Here is a 17,892-nt window from a genome sequence, read left to right as displayed (position 1 = left end):
AAGTGTGGCTGGGGGTGGGGGTGGGGAGAGATGTGGCTTGGAAGCCGTGCCAGGGAACACTGGGGACCCCTGCCCACTCACGCCCCTGTCTGAGGACGAGGGTGAGGAGAAGGGCCCCTGGGAGAAGAGAGGGGCCCGGCCGGAGTGGGCAGCAGGCCAGCTGAACCTCATGGGTTCTGAGCAGGGTCGCCAGGCAGCTCAGGTGGCCCCAGGCTGGAGTCTCCCTGACGGAGCTGGTCGCTGTCCCCGGCTCCCGGGGCGCCTCACAGCCCCATTCTGCGGGGCCTGGTCCCAGCACACCGACACAGCTCTGGGCTTCCTCACAGACCCCGCGTGCGGGGCTGTGCCTGGACTCAGGCTGTGCTGGCTGGTCGTCCGGAGCTAGCCGTGCCTGTGCGCCCAGCCTGGACACCCGCAAAGGAGGGCACGGTGGGGCCCGCACCCCTCACACGTTCCTTTGTCTTTCCGAGGGCCTGGCCATGCACTGAGTGTGGCCTGCCAACAAGCTGGGGGAAAGGCTGAACCAGCAACTTTATCTCCATTTGCATTTGAGGAAAGTGAGGCTCAGAACAGGGTCGGGAGCTGTGCACTGAGAACTTACATCAGGGGAAGCCACGTGGGCCCGATGCTCTGGTTGGTTTTCCCCACACACTTAATGAGGTCCCCGTCAGACCAGCTGAGGCTGACCCAGGGAGGCAATGCTGGCGATGAGGGAGAGTAGAGACCTCCCAGCACCCCAGAAGGGTGGGGATCTTCGCAAGCACAGGACCCGGGGCCCCCTAGGAGCCTCAGAAACAGCTGCCCCAGACCCAGCTGTCAGAGAGAAGACTGGGGAGGTGGGGTGGGGTCTGCCGGGCCACGGCTCCGGGGGTGCAGGGGTGCAGAGCTGCCTGAGGAGCTCTAATGATGGCTCATGTCAGAGCCAGCCCTCGGCTCTCACCGCCCTGCGTCTCCAGTGGCACCACGCCAATTAAGAATGAGTTGAGTGTATCGTTAGTTTCCGAATCGTCAGGATTCCAATTAGGGGCATCTTAGATCCACTTGAGCGGGTCTGCTCATCATCCAGGCTGGAGAAGTTGGGCTGGGGGTACCTGCTGTATGCTGACAAGCTGTAATGGGCTTTGCCAGTCAGGGGGCTGCACTAAATTGGCACGGCGAGGCTGAATTCCTGGCTCCACCTGCATGCCGAGGGCCTTGGTCTCCTGACTGGCCGGTGCGAGTGTCCTTCTCCTGGGGGTGATGGGCCAGACTGACTGGAGGTCCCCTGGGAGGCAGTTCCAAATGTCACATTCCTATCAGACCTGGCCCTGAGGGGCCATCTGGTCTACCCCTTCATTGCCAATGGGAGAAACGGAGGCCCCTCAAGGCCACAAGAGACCCTAGAGGTGGACCTGATCCAGACCCTCAAGCAGATTGGAATCCCCTCCACCGTCCCAGCCAAGTGACTATTTACTTAGGCCTCTTTTATGACAACAAGGCCACTCCTCCTCCCATCAGGGCTTGTTCCCTGTGTCCATTGGGGTTCTTTATCTGTAAAGGTGACTTTGGCCACGTGCAGATCTGGAGGAAGAGCTTTCCAGGCAGAAGAAATAGCAAGGGCAAAGGCCCTGGGGTGGATCAGAAACGCGGGTCAGAAATGTGGCCTGTGGGACTTCCCTGGTGGCGTGCTGGTTGAGAATCCGCCTGCCGATTAAGGGGACACGGGTTCATTCCCTGGTCTGGGAAGATCCCACACGCCGTGGAGCAACTAAGTCCGTGCGCCACAACTACTGAGCCTGTGCTCTAGAGCCCGTGAGCCACAACTACTGAGACCACGTGCTGCAACTACTGAAGCCCGCACCCCTAGAGCCTGTGCTCTGCAACAAGAGAAGCCACCGCAATGAGAAGCCCGTGCACCGCAATGAAGAGTAGCCTCTGCTCTCTGCAACTAGAGAAAGCCTGTGAGCAGCAATGAAGACCCAACGCAGCCAAAAATAAATAAATACATAAAACTATCAGTAATAAGATAATTAAATTGAAAGTCAAGTTTGAAAAAGAAAAACAAAGCAATGTGGCCCGTGTGGCCACTGGAGCAGGAGGAACTGAGGGCAGGGAGGTAGAGGAAGGAAGCCCTGAGGCTGGGGGCGCGGAGGGACGTGAGAAGCCACGGGGCGCTCAGCTGCGAGGGACGTGATCTGTGCTCTGAAGGCTGGAGCTGCCTCCTCACTGGGGAGTGGAAGGTGGGAGAACATGGAGATCCCGGTGTGGCCACTGGCTGGAGCGGGGACTGGGGCTCCTGGACTTGCTCTGGCCTTGGGGGCGTTGCCGGGAAGAGGGTATGATCAGAGGTTTTGGCCTGAGCCATTGCCGAGGAGCAGAGAACGAGGCACTCTGTTTGAACACATCCCGTTTGAGCAGGTCTAGGGAAAGGGCAGTGGATCCCCTGAAGGTCTGGGGAGAGGCGGGGGCTGGAGCTGAGAAGGGAGCAGGGCGGAGAGGTAAACCATCCACACGGAAGTGTCGCCTCCACCCAGGAGCATGAGATCCAGCCCAGCAGGTGGCGGGTGGTGGTGGAGTGGCCTGGTTTGGACCCAAGCTCAGTTCCTCCCCAGCTGAGTGTGGCCTCATGGGGGTCCTGTGTCCTCCTGGGGCCTCAGTTTTCTCACCTGTGAAATGGGAGCACACCCCTCCTTTGCAGGCAACCTCTCTCTGGCCACCAGCCTGGTCCCCCTCTCGTGGGCGTGGCTCCCTAGCTGGCCAGCTCCTTCTGCCCACAGGTGGCTTCTGGGGCAGGTGTCAGAGACCCCCGCCCTTTGCAAACTGCAATGCCTCAAGTGCTGGGCGTGTGGGTGCTGCCCCCCCCAGCTGTCTCCTTCTCCCCTGCGCAGACACACCCAGGGGAAGGGGCTCCAGGGCCCATGCTGACATCTGACCTCCTGGGTCGCCGACCTGGGACCACCTCTCATTTGACCTGCTCTGGATGAGGACACGTCTCACCTGAGCATCCCTCATGGCCTCTGACCTGGGACTACTTGCCCCGGGTCCCACCCTCCACACACCTCGGGGGACTTGGGGTTGCTGCTCTGCGACCTCCGGGTCAGGAGGGTCTCGACACAGCCCAGGCACTAAGTGTGATTTAAACCCAGGTCTGGTGTAGGTAGTCCGTGTCTGAGGCGGGGGTGGGGCTGTGGCTTCCAGGTGAGAAGCCCTCTCCTCGCTGCAGGGGGACGAGGGGAAGAGGCCCTGCTCGGGACAGAGACACGGAAGGGGTTGGAGCAGAGCCGGGCCTGCGCTTGACCTGGGAATGGTCAAACCACTCCTGGAATAATTAGGAGAATTCTCCGCTGGCTGAGGGGCAGACAGTGACGTGATGAACACCTGTGAGCCCGGCACCCAGGCCGAGCAGACGTAACATTCTGACACATGCCCTTTTCTCAGATCTTTTTTCAGCATGGCTCAGTCCCACAGTGTTTCTGTATGTTTACAACACATGCTTACATCCCAGCAGCCTGCAGGATCAATGTTTAAACTTGACATAGATGGTACCTTGAGTCCCTGACATTCAGCATTGCTTTTCTGCTCAAATATGACCCTCCCGAGGCTTATCCGAGTCGGTCTGTGTCTGGTTCGTCGATCGTCTGTTTACATTAACCGCGGGCCAGGGCTCCTGCGTGAACGCCATTCATTCATTTCCCGTGAAATACACACGGTGCTCTTCGCGGCGCTTCTTGATCACATGCCAGTCCCAACACACGTGGGCGAGGGGTTCAGGCGCGCGGCCAGGAGCTCAGCAGCCGGGTCCCGGGCAGGTGTGTGCAACTCCAGGAGAAACGGCCGGACGGATTTTCGAAATGATGACACCTATCTGCTGTTCTGCCACTGGGAGAGTTCCCGTTGCTCCAGAGCCTCTCACCAGCACTCCGTTCTGTCGGACCTGAATTTTTGCCCAGCTGGTGGTTCTGAAGTGGCATCTCACTGAGGATTGAATCTGTGTTTCCCCGGTGATGCCCGCGGTAGACAGCATGTGCCTCCCACTCAGGGGCAGGAAGGTCCCCCGGGTGTTGCCCAAGGCCCCAGTGGAGGGTCCTCTGCCCCCGACACCCCCATCACCCGCAAAGCAAGCCCCATGCCCCAGGCATCACACCGGCACAGCCCTCTCGAACCCCAAAACACCCACCCCTCCAAAGGCTCAATGCAGGTAATGGGGCCAGATCCCCGCTGCCACCGAACCCCTCTCCATCCTCTCCCGTGACCCTTCTCTGTCCCCACCCCCCCGTTATGGGCTGAACTGTGTCCCCCACCAACTTCATGTGTTGAAGCCCTACCCACAGCACCTCAGCGTGTGACTGTGTATGCAGACGGGGCCTATAAAGAGAATTACGGTAAAATGAGGTCACATGGGTGGGCCCTAATCCAGTGTGTCTGGGGTCCTTATAAGAAAAGGAGGTTAGTACTCAGACGCACAGAGGGGCGACCCCAGGAGGACACAAGGGGAAGACGGCCATCTGCACACCAAGGAGAGAGGCCTCAGAAGGAGCCAGCACTGCTGATACTTTGATCTCAGATGTCCAGACTCCAGGATGGGGAGAAAATCAGTCTCTGTTGTTTAAGCCGTCCAGCCTGTGGTGCTTTGTTAGGGAAGCCCCAGGAAGCAGACACCCCCAACCCAGGGCTCCAGGACTCCTGCCCGCCCAGCCTCCCAGGCAGCCCCTGGTTTCCTATCTGAGCTGCCAGCCCCACTGGGCACTGTGGTGTGAGGACTGGAGCTGGTGGCTGAGCCGGGAGGGGGGACCAAGGTGGGGAAGGCGATTGGGAGGCAGTGTCACCAGGGGGTCCGAGTGTCCCCTCCCCGAGGGCTGGGGTAGCTGTCCTGCGTGAGAGGGGGCCCCAGCTGGGAGCCCGGAGCCCCAGGCCTGGTCTTCTCTCCTGTAACTCTGTGTGGCCTTGAGCAAGCCCCGGTCCCTCAGCGGGCTGGGTGACCCCCTCCAGCAGGTGGATGGTGAGGCTGGGGCCGAGGTCAAGGGCAGGGAGCCCTCTGCCCCGACCCCACTTCACAGGTGGGGAGCCTGCAGGAGGCCAGGGTCTCAGCTAGCAGGGCGGCTGGGCCTCCTGACTCCAGGGCCTGTGCTTTGCCCGCCCCTGCCCCCCCCCGCCGGAGGCCTGACCCTCACACAAGGCTTCTGTGTGCAAAGGAGGTTCGTCACAAGGGTTCGGGGTCCAAGGAAGCTTCTATCACAGAACACAGACATCCCAATGTGGCCCATCCCTCAAAAGTGTCCCATTTAACTGTTCAGCGTCCCCAGCGCCCCTCCCCCAGGAATCCTCCGTCTGCCACGTGGTCCCAGCATCCCAGCCGCCTCCACCTCAGTTGGCCTCCTTGCTCCCTCAAGGCCCACTCATCTCTCTCCTCTTCCACATTTCCCCTCCCCTAGGGCTTCCAGGAACTCAAACCACCCCATTTATCACAAGGGGATGGTGGCTATACTAATCAGAGGGAAAAGAGGGATCAAGCAATAAGGGACCTGGGAAATCACCCCCTAGACCGAAATCACCAGGTGAGACCCCACCTCACATCACTATGAAATGCGACCCCGATAGTTAGAGACCTAAGTGTGCAGGGAAAACTTTTTTACCATCTCCGGGTGGAGAAAGACTTCTTAAACAAAAAATGAAGGGAAATATTGATAAATCCAACCAGAGCAAAATTAGAAAACTTGGTATGACAAAGCACACCGTAAACACAGCAATAAGACCACCAGACACAGAGGAGATATTTAGAATACGCATAACCAACGAGGGATTAACACCCAGGCTACACAGAGGACTCCTGCACATCAATAAAAGGACAATCAGGGAGCCGGCCAGGGATGGGAACAGGACGTCCCAGCAAAGCAGAGAGAGCCCTGGAGGCCATGTGACCACAGGGACCAAGGTGACTTGTGGGGTCTTGAAGGACATGGGCCACACCCGAGGGCCATGGGGCAATGCCCCAGGGCAGGCGGTGGTGAGAGCGGCCCCTCTCCACACACACAGAAGAACTCAGACCCACGTCTGCGGGGAGAAGCGAGGGGAGCTCAGACGGACAGCAGCTGAGTTCCCGCCGTGGGGGAAGCAGTGCCTCAAGGCCGAGCTTCAGCTGAGTCACAGAGACTCATAAATCGTCCTTTCCTTGCACACCTCAGCCTGGGGGCCAGTGTCTGTGTTTTATTGCTTCTCCTGGGGGCCACGTATTTTCCCCAGAGCCTGGGATTAAGTCACCAACAAAGACCAGGGACCCCAGGCGGGCTGGAAGGAGAGGGGTCCCGGATGCCCATCATCTCCCCGCCTGCTCTCTCCCGGGCCTGTAATTCGATCTGGAGCCTGAGAGCTTTGGCCTGGGGATGGGGGCGGATAATGGGATCCAAGGTCTCGAGCTCTGGGCTAAGCCTTGGGTGGGGAGAGGCCGGGGGCCACAGAGCACAGAAGGCCCCCCGTGTGGCCTGCACCCCGGTCCCACGGGCCCCCTCTAGGCTCCGGGCCCCTCCAGCTCCGTGTGAGCCCTGGGTGGGCCTGCCCGCCCGTCGTCACGGGAGATTGGGTGTGAGGCGGGCCTGGCTGCCTTCGAAGGCCAAGGCCGCTGAGCCCCTGGCATTAGGCCTCTCCTTCATCACCAGGTGACACACGGGGCTGAGGGCTGACTGGCGGTTTCTCCGTGGGGTCTGGGCTTCCTCACAGTGCGGGGGCCGGGCAAGCACCCGGAGACAGTGCCCAGCACAAGCGGTGTCCTGTCTGTGACCTAGCCCAGAACATACAGAGTGCTTCTCTGCACCGTCCTGGCTGGTGGAGACATGGGTCCCCACCCAGATTCAAGAGGAGGGAGCATAGTTCAAAGGGGAGTAGAGTCCTGACCACCACCAGGGACCAGGAATATAGCCGTGGCCAGTTTTAGAAACTACAGCCAAGCACATCTTTGAATCCATGGTGCTCAGTGAGACCTTGGCGCATGGATAGCCGCCCGCGATCTGGGGCCCCAGTGGACAGGAGCCCGCGGGGCAGAGCTCCTTCTTCCTGCGGCCTGCCAGGTGTCTGAGCTGTTGTGCCCACCTTTAGAGAACCCTCATTCCTTTCCCACCTCTCGGGCTCTCTGGATACTAGGTCCCACTTGAAGTCCCTTTGCGGTTGGGCCCCCCTCCTCCCCAACCTCCAGTCCCTGCAATCACGGATCTGTTTTCTGTACTAATAGCTTGGATTTTTCTAGAACATTATATAAATATAATCATATAGCATGTAGCCTTATGTGTCTTTTTAGGATTTTAAGCAAATCCGGAATAGGACTTGCCTATTTGGGCATTTCATATCAATGGAATCACACGATATGTGGCCTTTTGTGTCCGGTTTCTTTCATTCAGCATCACGTTTTCAAGGTTCCTCTAGGTTGTAGCAGGTGTCAGCGCTTCATTCCTTTTTTTGTGGCAGAAAAATATTCCATCATATGAACAGACCACATTCTATTTATCTGTCCATTCATCAGTTGATGGCCATTTGAGTTATTTCCACCTCTTGTCTAGTGTGAATGCTGCTGCTGTGAACGTTTATGTACAAGTTTTTGTTTAAACAACTCTTTTCTGTTCTTTTGGGGTCTGTACCTAGGCATGTAATTGCTGGGTGACATGGTAACTCTGTGTTGAACATTCTGGAACTGCCGAAGTGTTTTCCACAGCGACTGCACCATTTTACACCCCACCAGCTTGCACGAGGTTCAATTCTCTACATCCTTCCGACACCTATTCTTTTCTTTTCTTTTTTATTATTGTGGTCAAACTAGTAGGTGTGGAGTGGTACCTCACCGTGGTTTTGATTTGCGTTTCCCTAACTAATGATGCTGAGCATCTTTTCATGTCTTGTTGACCATTTGCATATCTTCTTTGGAGAAATGAATGTCTATTGAGATCCTTTGCTCATTTTAAAAATTGGGCTGTCTTTTTATTCTTGAGTTGTATGAGTTCTTTATACGTTCTGGGTACTAGACCCCTACCAGATATGTTTTGCAAATATTTTCTCCCATTCTGTCATTTCACTTTCTTGGTGGGGTCCTTTGATGCACAAAAGTTTTAAAGTATGATGAAGTCCAATTTATCTATGTTTTCTTTTGTTGCTTGTGTTTTTGCTGTCATATCTAAGAAACCATCGCTAAATCCAAGGTCATAAAGATTTGCCTCTGTTTTCTTCCAAGAATTTTATAGTTTTAGCTGTGATGTTCATGTTTTTAAGTTTATTTTGAGTTAATTTTTATATATGGTATGAGGTAGGGGTCCAGCTTCATTTTTTTCACGTGTGGCTCTCCAGTTGCCCCAGAACCATCCGTTGAAGAAACTATTTACCCCCATTGAATAGTAGTGGCCTGCATTTTGGAGATCAGTTGGCCAGAGATGTATGAGTTTTTTCTGGACTCTCACTGATCGTTATGTCTATCCTCACATCAGTACCACGTTGTTTGATTACTGTAGCTTTGTAGTAACTTTTGAAATCAGAAAGTGCGAGTTGAATCCTCCACCTTTGTCCTTCTTTTTCAAGATTATTTTGGCTATTTGGGACCCCCTTGCAATTCCATATGAACTTTAGAACTAGCTTGTCCATTTCTGCAAAAAAGGCCTTGGAATTTTGATAGGAATTGCATTGAATCTGTAGATCAATTTGGGGAATATTGTCATTTTAACATTATTAAGTCTTCCAATCCATGAACATGGGATGTATTTCCATTTACTTAGATGTTTTATAGATTTCTATGTTTTATAGATTTCCTTATATCAGTTTGTACCTACGACCTTGGTTTACTTAATTTATAATTAAGTATCTGATTCTTATTATTAAGTATTTGATGCTATTGTTAATGGAATTGTTTTCTCAATTTCCTTTTCAGATTGCTCATTGTTAATGTATAGAAATACCACTGACTTTTGTGTGTCGATCTTATATTCTGCAACTTTGCTGAATTTGTTTATTAGCTCTGTTTCTTTTGTGTGTATAGATTCTTTAGGATTTTCTATGTATAAGGTTGTGTCATCTCTTAATAGAGGTAGTTTTACTTTGCATTATTTTTTTTTGAGATTTATTGGTGATGTTGTGTGTATCAATAGTTTATTCCTTTTTATTGTTGAATAGCATTCCATTGAATGGATATGTCACAATTTGTTTATTCACCTGTTAATAGACATTTGGGTTGTTGCCAGTTTAGGCTACTGCAAATTGGGCTGCTATGAAGATTATTGTACAATTCTTTGTATGGACACATCTTTTTATTTCTCTTGGGTAGATACCTAGGAGTGAAATGTTTTGGTCACATGGCAGGTATGCATTTAACTTCCACCTTTTAAGAATCTGCCAAACTATTTTCCAAAGTGGTTGTACAGTTTTGTGTTCACGTCAGCAGTGTACGAGCGTTCCAGTTCCTCTAAATCCTCACCAACGCTTGACGTGATTGGATTTTTTAAAATTTTGTCATTCTAATAGGTGCTGAGAGGTATCTCATTGTGATTTTAATTTGTATTTCCCAAATGATTATTAGCTTTGAGCTTCTTTTCAGGTATTTATTTGCCATTTGCATATCTTCTTTGGTGAAGTATCTGTTCATATCTTTTGCCCGTTTTAAAATTGACTTTTTGGTTTATTATTCTTGAATTTTGAGAATTCTTTACACATTCTGTATATAAATTCTTTGTTAGATATACAATTTGCAAATATTTTCCCCCGTTCTGTGAGTTGTCCTTTCATTCTCTTTACAGTTACCTTTAAAGAACAGGAATTTTTACTTTTTTTTTTTTTTTTTTTTGAGGTACGCGGGCCTCTCACTGTTGTGGCCTCTCCCGTTGTGGAGCACAGGCTCTGGACGCGCAGGCTCAGCGGCCATGGCTCACGGGTCCAACCGCTCCACGGCATGTGGGATCCTCCCAGACTGGGGCACGAACCCGTGTCCCCTGCAGCGGCAGGCGGACTCTCAACCACTGTGCCACCAGGGAAGCCCAGGAATTTTTACTTTTGACGATGCCCAGTTTATTAATTTTTATTTTTTGGATCATGCCTTTGATATCGTTATCTAAACAATCCTCACTTAAGCAAAGGTCACAAAGATTTTCTCCTATGTTGTATTCTATAAGTTTTATAATTCTAGGTTTTACATTTGGGTCTATGATCCATTTTGAATTACATTTTGTATGTAGTGTGAGATATGGATCAAAATTTTTTGTTTGTTTTTTTTAACATATGGATATCCAAATATTCCAATATCGTTGGCTGAAATGATTGTCTTTTTCTCTACTAAGTTGCCTTTGTCCCTTTGTCAAAAATTAGCTGTGTATGTATGTGTGCATCTATTTCTGGACTCTACTCCATGCCTGTTTGTCTGTATTATACCAATACCCCACTGTCTTGATCACTATAGTTTTATAATCTGTCTTGAAATCAGGTTGTGTTAGTGCTCCAACTTTGTTCTTTTTCAATCACTTTGCCTCATCTAGGTCTTTTGCATTCCCTGTGAATTTTACAAATCGCTTGTCAATCTCTCAAGACAAACAAAACCAGACCTGGTGCAGCCTTTGCACTGATCTCTGAGAGTTGGCCGTTGTTATGGTTTATATTGTTTCCTCTCCTGCAGGCTGAACTTTGCAGGAACTTCTCCTGCTTTTCCCTGATGTGGTCTGTCCATCACTGTGTCCACTCTCTGAACTAACATACTCAACGTTTGTTGTCCCCCATATAGAGTCGCCGGGCCCCTTGCATTACCCACTGAGTTTCTTGCGGTGAGGGGATCATCACTTATTCTCCACCATCTATGAAGAGCCCGTCGGAGCTGGGTATATGGAAGAGTTTTTCCTAAGGCTTTGGTCATATTTCCAGACAAGTTCATTACTTTATGGACTAAAATTAGGGTGCTAGTGGGAGGCCTAATGCTGTGAGTTCCCATCCACCCAGGCATTATTCACGTATTTACCCATCCACATTCCCATCCATCGAACCATCCATTTTTCACCCATTCATCCATCCATACTCCCATCTATCCATCCATCCACCCCACCCATCCTTCATCCATTTACCTATTCATCCAACTATTCATCATTTACTCATACATCCTTCACCTATTCACCCACCCATCCACCCACCCATCCTTCACCCACATCCTTCCCTCTTCTACCCACCTTCACGTTCCCCTACCCATCCCTTCCCGATCACCAACCATGCTGGACACTGGGGTTTAGAAATACCTTCCAGGACCTAAGTTTCTCTCTTTTTTTTTTTTTTTTTGCGGTACGCAGGCCTCTCACTGTTGTGGCCTCTCCCTCTGCGGAGCACAGGGTCCGGACACACAGGCTCAGCGGCCATGGCTCACGGGCCCAGCCGTTCCGTGGCATGTGGGGTCTTCCCGGACCGGGGCACAAACCCGTGTCCCCTGCATCGGCAGGCGGACTCTCAACCACTGCGCCACCAGGGAAGCCCCTAAGTTTCTCTGTCTTTAAACGAGCAGGTTGAATGAAGTGATTTCCCAGGGCCCTTCACACTCTGGTTTTCTTTGACTTCCGTACAAGGACAGTCAAAATCTGAAGCTGACGGGGTTACACGCCTTCCCCAAGAAGGATGAGGGGCTGGGCCAAGTCTGAGGGGGGTTTTCATGCCACTGACTCTGGGACAGACACAGATCACCATTTGCACCTATTTGTGCCAAGATCCCAGGAGCTCAGGTCCCCATCACAGGGCAATGCAGTGGGGGCCCCAGACATGTCCCCTCTTGGTGCAGGTGGCATTAACTGGGCATCCAGGGGTGCCCCTCACTGTCTGTGTCCAGTGGGAGCCTCCAGGTACCCCGAGGAGGCAGTGGCTAAGCACAGAGGACAGAGAGGCGAGCAGTGGGGGCCACTGAGGCCCAAGGGGCAGGGCAGGGGCCTGGGGAAGCCTCAGGTTTGCTCTCCCCTCTGAGCTGATGTCAGCAGTGAACTAAAGCCCCGCTCTGGCCACCACCGTACCCCCCACCTCACCTGTGCACACCGAGGGCCGTTTGCACCGACACGTGTGTCCCTGGCTAGACAGAGCATGCAGCATGCAGGGCTGGCAGGACTAACATCCCAGGGGGTGGCCTCTGGGCTGGCGGGAAGGCTAGGGCTGGGGGCCTGGGGGAGGCAGCTGACCCCGATCCACCCACCGCGGCTCCGCCACCACTGGGTCCTGGGGCTCGCCCTGACACCCTGGCAGCCTGGGCCCACTTGTGACAGCATACAGTCTGTAGTTAATAACGGAGGTTTTTGTCTCTTCCACAGTTTTCTTGTTTCTCTGTGGCCTCTGCCCACTGAATCGGGGCCCCGGCTGCCTCAGGGGGGAAGCAGACACAGCGAAGAACAAAGAAATCAATTGACTTTCTGGATGAATTTTTAAAAACTCTCAGCAGAGGTAAGATTCCGAAAGTGCAGAGGATTTCTTTTGCAAGGGCAAGGCTTTTTGAGAAAGAAAGCGTTTTTGAGTGAGAACAGAGACTTGATTGCATAAGCCATGGATGGGGGAAACCGTGTGAGGGCTTTTCCTGCTGAAAGGGGCAATAATTGGACCGGGGGGAGGCAGAGAAGGGGGTCCTGAGACCCCCTTCCAGCCCCTGCCTGGGCGAAACGACTTGGAGGCAGCTGCTGGGCGATCTGGGTGTGTGGGCATTCTCAGCGCGCGTCTTCACGGGGAAGCCCCACCCGGCGCCGTCACGGTGGCCCCCGGGGGCAGCTCCAAACCACTGCTCCTGCAAAGATACTTTATCATTGTTATTATCATTATTTTTGGTTCACAAAGCAAATGGTTTGTGTATTCGACATCTCTTGCTACATAACAAATCTCCCCCAAATTTAGTGAAGTAGAACAATGCGTATTATCTCCCATAATTTCCGGGGTGAGGCATCTGGGGGTCGCTTAGCTGGGTGGTTCCAGCTCAGGGGCTCTCACGAGGCTGCATCTGAAGGCTTGACTGCGGCCGGAGGCTCCCCGTCCAGGTGGCTCAGGGTCAGTAGTGGCCGAGGCCTCGGTTCCTCCCACCTGGCCCCTGCTCAGGCCGAGTGTCCTCACGGCACGGCGGCTGGCCTCCCAGAGCCAGTGACCCAAGATGGCAGGGAGGGGAGGTGCAACGTTTCACGGCCCTGGGAATCGGCCCATTCAGCACGGGAAGAGCCGGGCGCGAGGGCGCCGATAGCGGGAGGGCGTGTCCTCAGAGGCTGCCAGCGCGCGAAGCGCTTTCCAGGTTCCAAAGAGCTCTGCACCCACAGCAGACACATGCACACGTTAGCTCATAGGCCCCTCCCTGAGATAGTCCCATTTCTCCTACGAAGGGACTGAGGTGGGGGCTTTGTGAGTCGCTCTGGTCCTTGTTGTGTCCCAAGCTGGGCCTCCAGGGTTTATGGGGCCCAGGAAGGCATCCTGGAGGAGAAGTCCAACCCAGCCCCAAGAGCAAGCCCAGAGCTAAGAAGGATGGGTCAGTTGTAGGTCAGCGAGGGCCAGAGCACCTGAGAACTCTGCCGGAGTCGTACAGAGGGCCTGGGATACCCAGCTGAGACGTCGGCCAGCAGAAACCGTGTCCCCATATGTCCCCTCCTCTGCGTCCCCAGCGCCCAGCCCAGGGCCTGGCGCCCGGACAGTCTGTGGAATTGGGGGCCATCCCAGGTTTTGGAGTGGTGGCAGGGGGGCTGCTGTGTCGCCAGCTCCTGTGGGAGAGGCCTGGAGGCAGGGAGGCCCAGTGGAGACTGAGAAGCCCCCTCGCCTGGTAGGTAATGCTGGGGCTGGCCCTACCTCACCGTGGCCCCCCTGTATGATTCGGGGGCCCCCCTCCCTTCTTGGGCCATCCGTGAACCAGGGTAGATGCCTTCTGAGGGTATGACCAGCCTAGGGGACCCATGCCCCAGTCTGACCTTGGGGCCAAGGCAGGGGCCTGTGAGGTCCCATGAGGTGCTTGGTGGCGGCACAGAGCCTGTGCTGAGTGCCCCCCGGGTCCCCAGCTGGCCCCCACATGTGCCCAACTCCTTGTTTCTGGGCCAGGCTTCTCTCCCAAGGCCACCTCCTGCCGCTTCACGGGCTCTGACAGTCTCTGCTTCCCAGCCTTCCTGGGACCCCCCAGCCCTGCAGCCACAGGGCACACACTCAGTCTCTGAGCCTCAGAACCTCCCCTGGGGCCAGACCCCTGGCTGCAAGGCTGGCGCCACCACTCAGCAGTAGGGGTGCCTCGCTGGGCAGTGCTGTGGCCTCCCACCCGCTCGGTAACCAGTGGGGGCCGGACAGTAATTTGGATAAGATTCTGAGGCCACAGAGCTGAGCAGGGAGCGGGGTCACCCCAGGCAAGTCCTTTTCTTCCCCTCACCACACTCCTGCCCAGACTCACAGAGGAAAGGCAAGATGCCTTAGCCCTTCATGTCTCACTCTTCCCATCTTTAAAGTGGGCACCACAGTGTCTTTTGAAGGGGCAAACACGTTAAATATTCATCAAGTCCACTTTATTTTACAATCTGTGCTTTTTGTGTCACATTTGAGAAATGTTTGCCAAACCCAAGGTCCCTAAGTTCTTTTCTCCCACGAAAAGGCACGCTGCAGACTAGAAGAAAATATTTGCAAAACATATATCTGATGAAGGACTTGTATTCAGAATATATGAAGACCTTTCATAACTCAGCGATAAGAAGACTCAGAGCCCAGTGTTTGAAATGGGCCGAGTATTTAAACAGACATTTCAGCACATTGAAAGGATGCTCAGTATCATTAGTCACTAGGAAAAGGCACATGAGGACCGCAGCACGGCGGCGCCTCACGCCTCCTGGAAAGGCTAGTATGAGCAAAGACCGACCACAGCGGGTGTCGGCAAGGGTGTGGTCAGCTGGGGCGCTCGTCCACTGACGGTGGGTGGGAAGCGGGGCAGCCACTTTGGGAAGTGAAACGCCTGCCCTCGACCCAGACCCAGCTGCTCCACTCCTAGGTTCTCACCCAAGAGAGACGCACGCGTATGTCCCACAAAAATGGTGCGCGGATGTTCCCAGCAGCTCCCTGTAACCGGGCAGATCGAGCACCCCCTCCCTGGGCTGTTGGCAGGATTCCTGTTGCTGGTGAATGCTGTTACTTGGGCCAGCACGTGGCAAGCACTGAACGATTATATCTCCCCGTGTCGTCTTCATCTCGCCCAACTCCGTCAGGGCGCAAATGTGGAAACTGAGGCCGGGGGTGGGGCGGGGTGTTGACTGGGATTGGCCAGTGGGTCAGTGGCAACGCCGGACCCAGCAGCCAGGCCTCTTACTGTGGCCAGTGGGTGCCCAGTTCCCTCTTCTTCCTTCGCCTTGGTGGGGTTGCTGAACCTTCAAGGGAACGGGGGAACGGGGGTGTCTCCGAACTTCCTCTTGGCTGGATTGAAGCAGCATTACCTGGGCAGACGGAGCAAATACCCTTCCCTGAACCGCCCAGCTAATAAGCTCCTCATTAAATCTCCTAATGAGGAGATCCCTTGCTGATTTGGGCTAAATTAATCCAAAAAGAGCGTCATCTGATGCTGAGGCGGGCTCTTCTGGGCAGCCTGGACGGCAGCAGAGAAGAGAGGGGGCAGAGGGAGGCGGAGCTCTGAGCCTCCGCACTGAAAACTGGAGCCTTCAGTTCCAGGATGCAGACCAGAAGGGAAAGGAGGCAGAGGCAGCCCCGGCCTCATCTCCTCCCGGAAGCCGCTTACGCCTGGAGCCGGGGGTGGGAGTGGGGGCAGAGCCGGGGAGCTGGGGCACAGCTTGGACCACTGTAGCCCAGCCCCACCCTGCTCCCCCCGTTCTGATGGTACTGTTGCTGCACCACAAAGTGCCCCAAGCTCAGTGGCCTGAAACAAGAGCGCTTTATTCTGCTCCCAGATCTGCACCGTGGGCGGGGCTGGGCGTGGACTGGACGCTGGTCTCTGCTGGCCGAGGCACTGGGTGGGGCATCCTGCCCGGGTGAAGGGGCCTCATTCCAGATGGTGAGCTGCAGCGGGGGCAGTCTGTGGGCGGAAGGGGGTGTCTGTGTCCCCAGGACAGAGCCAGGTGGCAGTGGTGTCGCCGTTTGTGGCCAGCGTCCGGAGTCACAGAGCATCACTTCATCACGCTGCGTCCTGGGGACCACCGCAAACGCAGGGCTGGAACGGACTCCACCACTCGGCACGGGAGTGGAGGGTTCTGGAAGGGCGTGTGGGACATGAAAGTAGTGAGGCGACCATTTTTAGAGCTGCACCTGCATGGACCCCACACTCTGCAGGCAGAAAGGACCTTGATTCACCCAGCCCAGAGCCCCCCAAGAACGCCAGCCCTGCCAGATGCTGCCCCATGGCCTCTGAGGGCAAAAGCTAAACCCTGCGTTAGCTTTCCAGACCTGCAAAGTCCTCGAGCTTGTTAACTCGGAGGGTCTGAGGATGGAGGGGGAGGGGCGGCCGCCGAGGGGGCGCGGCCTGGCGGGGGAGGGCTCTGTTCACCTGCATCAGAGGCTGCGGCACTTACCTGATGAATGGAAAGCCTTTCTCTTTCATTTTTATTTATTTATTTTTGGGCTGCGTTGGGTCTTTGTTGCAGTGCGCGGGCTTCTCATTGTGGTGGCTTCTCTTGTTGCAGAGCGTGGGCCGTAGGTGCATGGGCTTCAGTAGTTGTGGCTTGCGGGCTCCGTACTTTTGGCACACGGCCTCGGTAGTTGTGGCTCGCGGGCTCTAGAGCGCAGGCTCAGTAGTTGTGGCGCACGGGCTTAGTTGCTCCGCGGCATGTGGGATCTTCCTGGACCAGGGCTCAAACCTGTGTCCCCTGCATTGGCAGGCGAATTCCTAACCACTGTGCCACCAGGGAAGCCCGAAAACCTTTCTCTTTAATGTTTGATTTTTCTCCTTCCATTGTTAATGGAACTGATTAGACTGGAGTTAGACCCCCCTCCCCCCCCCATTCACCTGGTCCCTGAGCTATAGGAGGTCTGAGCTGGGCAATACCGGGAAACAGAATTACACACTGTCCTCAAGCAATTGTGCTCCAAGTTCAGAGTCACCAGAGTCACCGTGGTGTCCCCATATCTGCCCTGGGACTTCCCCAAAACCTCAGGGGTCCTCCGGGACCCTGCCTGTCCCCGTGAGATTTTGCTGAGGCTCGGAGTGGGAAGCGGGCTCTCCCACCGCACACACCTGGCAGCTGTGCGGCTGGGCCCCGGCCACACCCCTCTCACCTGTGGTCAGCAGTTTGCCTTGTCTTGCCAGCCACAAACAGACAGGACCTGGCCTGGGCCTTAAGCCACCAGCAGGGGCCTCCTTGACCACTGGGGGTGTGCACAGCTTGGCAAAGCGTGCACTGTGCAGGGGTGAAGACCGGCTGCAGTCCCGGGCACCCAGGGAGAGCAGGGCAGGCCGGGCCGGGGACAGCAGATGGCCAAGACCCCATGTTAGCCTCCACCCAGAGGTTGTCCCCAGGACAGGAGCCCTGCTGCGGAGCCACCTCCCGTGGCCCCGGGCGCGTGGCTGCTCCTACGTCCTCCCACTTTCCTACCCACAGGAAGGGCCTGCCGCCGACCCTGCCCCCCACAAGCTCCAGGTGAGGCCCAAGTGACACATGTCGGTGGCAACCCCAGGCTTCTTCCGGGGGAGAAAAGACAGGCCCCAGTGTCCCTTGGCTGAGCCTCTGAGCGTCAGACCGGCTTGGCCCCATCGAAGTCTCCAAGTTAACAAGTTCAGTCCTGGTGATTATTAACTAGATTCACAAAGTTGATGAAAAAACTCGGGATATAAATAAATATTCCTGGAGATGTTCCACCCCCTGCAGGCATGAACTTTGAATAATTGGAGAGAATTATGCTGAGGACTGATCAGGACTTTTTTTCTCTCACTAATTACCTCTGGGCTTCATCAGTGTCAGAGTCTAATCAACTCCAGACGTCCTAATCGACCCTCGGGCAATG

General features: G+C 54.6%; 1 long non-coding RNA gene across 1 annotated transcript in view; it reads left to right on the top strand.

Annotated features, from left to right (window-relative positions):
* Positions 1 to 17,892, top strand: part of LOC112412070 (uncharacterized) — a 53,280-nt gene that overhangs the window by 29,524 nt on the left and 5,864 nt on the right. Inside the window, exons 3-4 of the long non-coding RNA XR_003005729.1 lie at positions 10,715 to 10,808; positions 12,264 to 12,393. This is a non-coding gene — a long non-coding RNA (uncharacterized LOC112412070). The remainder of the gene's footprint in view (positions 1 to 10,714; positions 10,809 to 12,263; positions 12,394 to 17,892) is intronic.

This window comes from Neophocaena asiaeorientalis, unplaced genomic scaffold (assembly GCF_003031525.2).
Source record: "Neophocaena asiaeorientalis asiaeorientalis breed wild unplaced genomic scaffold, Neophocaena_asiaeorientalis_V1.1 scaffold223, whole genome shotgun sequence".
NCBI classification, from domain to species: domain Eukaryota; kingdom Metazoa; phylum Chordata; class Mammalia; order Artiodactyla; family Phocoenidae; genus Neophocaena; species Neophocaena asiaeorientalis.
The sequence above is the reverse complement of the archived record's forward strand: the minus strand, read 5'-3'. Positions and strand labels throughout refer to the sequence as shown.